Source organism: Galeopterus variegatus, unplaced genomic scaffold (genome assembly GCF_000696425.1).
Source record: "Galeopterus variegatus unplaced genomic scaffold, G_variegatus-3.0.2 Scaffold961, whole genome shotgun sequence".
NCBI lineage: Eukaryota > Metazoa > Chordata > Mammalia > Dermoptera > Cynocephalidae > Galeopterus > Galeopterus variegatus.
The window spans coordinates 143,592-147,112 of NW_007727072.1; positions in this window are offsets into that span (position 1 = coordinate 143,592).

Genomic DNA, 3,521 nt, shown 5'->3' on the forward strand with positions numbered 1-3,521 from the left:
TGCGATCCCGTTGCCGGTCCCTGGTACGGGTGCGACACCGAGGGTTGCGATCCCGTTACCGATCAGTAAAAAAGACAGAAAGGAAAAAAAGAAAAAGAAAATTATCCTTTAACAGTCCTCTCCTGAAAAGTGGAGAAATGGCATATTCGGCACTATCTATGACAGTGTTGCAGGCATGATTTAATGCTGCTGATGGACAATAGAATGCAAATATGTAGATACAGTGTGATTAGAACTACATATTTAGGGGGAAAAGGTTGGAAAATGTGTTAGACTTTGATATTTTTGTTATATTTTCCAAAAATTTAAAAATATGGGATGATGCTACCTTTGTTAGATAAATCCAGTGAGGCTAAAGTCTAAGCTTTTGTTGTATTGATGGAGTAATGATTGTTTTATGGATCTCGAAGGGCTGGGGAGGTGTATCCTGGTCTCCGCACAGCCGTGGGGTCAGTGGCCAGTTCTGCTGGGGAGTGAAGGAGCATATGATGATAGTAAGACTACTAAATAAAAATAATCAGTATTTATAGTGTCCCAGGAATTGTGCTAAGCAGTATCTCATTTAACACTCGCGTGGTGCTTTGAAGTAGATACTATCAGTATGTCCGTTTTACAGATGGGGAAACTGGGGGGGTTAGGAACCTCAGGAGGTTGGGTGACTTGCCCAGCTAGTATGTGGTGGAAGCTCGGGTTCTTAGCCCCTGTATCACGTGAGAAATGTCAGAAAGGAAGTCCTGGGATCCCCTTCCAAAAAATCACCCCCACTACTGAATCCAAGCCCTCAGAATCAATTCATCCGTTAAACATTTGCCAAACCTCCTCTGGGTCCCTGGGCCTGAGGATAAGACATGGCCGAGTCTTCAAGTAACTCAGCAGCTGGGAGGAGCTGACAGGGACAGAAGTCAGCAAGGGAGGGTTGCTATGGTTGCTATGGCAGCAGAAAGGAGGGGCACTGGTGGGGGGAGGGAGGGTTAGGAGGTGCTTCCAGGAGGAGATGACAGCCAACTTGAGTCTTAAAGGACAGAAAGAGCCAGCCTTGTTAAGGTGGGGAGGAGTTGGAAATGGGGGGCAGAATGGCCTGAGCAGAGGGGTAAAAAGAAACACCAGAGAAGCACCATAAGAAGCTCATTCTAGCACTGCCTCCCTACCTCCAGTATCCCCGCCCCCTGCACTGGTTATCAGAAACCATTTTGTTCAGTGGGAAGGTGGGCACAGTGGATCACCGGGGGTGGGCACCTGAACATGCCAATCAGAGCCCACTTTTCTCCAGGATGTTTGGACTTGGGTCAGATCGTCTCTCCTCAAGGCCCTATGGTGTAAGATGTAGCCCGGAGAAGGTCATGGCAGTGGGCATGCAGAGGGAGCTGGGAGAGTGGGCAACCGGGCTGAAGGACATCTAAGCAAGGGATCTCCACTTCCCTGAGGCCCAGCTGCATGCCCGACATGGGTCCCAGGACACATGCCAAGGCCTTCTTAACACATTTCTCACTTCCTTTAGACTGTCCAAATTGGGTTTCTGTCACTTCCAACCAACAATTCCTGCTGACACAGTCCCTGAATTTGTGAGACTCAAGAAAGTGTCATGCAGGCCAATTCAGGGAGACTGACCTATAGATCAGGAAGCTATCTGATCACTTACTATGAGAAATGTGACTGCTCACTGGGGTCTTTCTTTCCTGTCATCATTCCTTGTGTCTCCTTTCCCTGGAGAAAAGCCACCTGGATTGACAAATGGCTTGTTGGAACCTGCTTGGTGAACAGGCTCAGTGCCAGCAGTGATCTTTACAGCTAGTGTCATCAAGCTAGGAGTGCCCAGGGGTCGAAAACTATTTCTGTTAAGGGCCAGACAATAAATATTTTAGACTTTGCAGTCTCTGTTGCAACTATTCAGCTCTGCTGCTGTGTTGTGAAAATAGCCAGAGACAATACAGAAATGAACGAACATAGTCGTGTTCCAATAAAACTTTATTTATGGGCACAGAAATTTGATTTTCCCATATCTTCCTCATGTCTTGATATATTATTCTTCTTTTACTTTTTTCCAACCATTTAAGAATATGAAAGCCATTTGTAGCTCTCAGCCCAAGCAAAAACTGGTAGCGATGGGCCAGATTTGGATTGCTGCCTGTAGCTTGCCAACCCCTGGTCTAGAGCATGAACCCTTACGCCAAGAAGGAGGATGGTTGTCAAGGAGGCTGGACAGCTGCGTCAGCTGGCCAGGGCCGCTACCCAGGCTTATCACACTGCCTTCCTCTTCTCCAGCCATTTAGACCAACCTCTTCAGTTAACACCTTCAGATGAAGCTCAGGACCCATGAATGGGCTTAAGTGCTTGGAGAAAATGACATTTCTAGTCTGGCTTCCCAAAATTTAGCCTTGGACCACCTTGATGCAGCCACTGCTGACTTCTTCTGAGGGCCGCTGTCCTGCCTCCAGCCCCTGGGAGAAGCAGATCATGTAAGCCCACTCATCCCACCTGGCACAACCAAGGGGCCAGAGGCCAGGCAGGGCATAGTTTGGCTGCATTCACTGACTATGGGCCTGGCTTGAAAGAACCGGCTGTCTTTACAGAGGGGTTTTAAAAGAGCCAGAGAGAAGCTTCAGGCACTGGGGTGGTCGCAGGGGGTCAAGTGCCACTTGAAGTTACGGGGGCATAGAGATTGTGGGTGAGAAAGAACATGGGTGAGAAGAGATAACAGTGGGTGCCCTGAGACAGAGACATACAGACAGACAGACAGACAGCAGCTGAATCCCAGAACTGCCCCCGTTTCAGGCCCTGAGGCTTAACTAGGGGTCTTCACTGTATCTTCATGGCTCCCCCCTCTTTTCTGGGCTAATCTGGGTAATCCCAACCCTTCTCTCATACACTCTATCAAACTGGAAGCGCCGCCTGGAGCAGGTCAGTTCTGCTACTGGCTGGGCTCATCCCTTGCGTTGTGACTTTCTGATTTCACTCTCCCAGAGAATTTTGCCCTTCACGCTGAGGACTCCTTGCTGTTTTGGTGTCTGCAAGTTAGCATCTTGTCTCAGCCTGAAAACTCACTTAAATAGCCATCCTGCAGCATGCTCCATTTACTATGACAGTGATGAACTTTAATTCCGGGGAAACAGCTACCTCAAAGGACCACATCGATCTTGCATATTCCAAGAAAAGACCGGTCTCCATCCTTTCTTACTGTTTCCGTGTAAGACTTCGCTGACTCCCTTGTTGACCTGCCTCTCTAAAACCCCGGCCCCCTTCCTTTTCTTTGAGACCTTCCTCATTCACGAACGTTGCCTCTGTAGCAACAGTTTAAATAAAATCTCCTTAACTGTCCGGGGCATTTTGCTTTCACAATTGCCAGCAGTTGTTGGAAGCGTCAATCAGGTGGAGCATCCGGAGTCCCAGGTTCCAGCCCCGGCTCCCCATGCCAGGCTTCTCCTTCCAGCAGGTTTCAGGTCTCAGTGGGGAGCTCCCTAACGGCCTCTTGCTTAGAGGACGTGTGTGGCGACCCAGTCCCTCGACCCCTGCGCGGGGAGGCG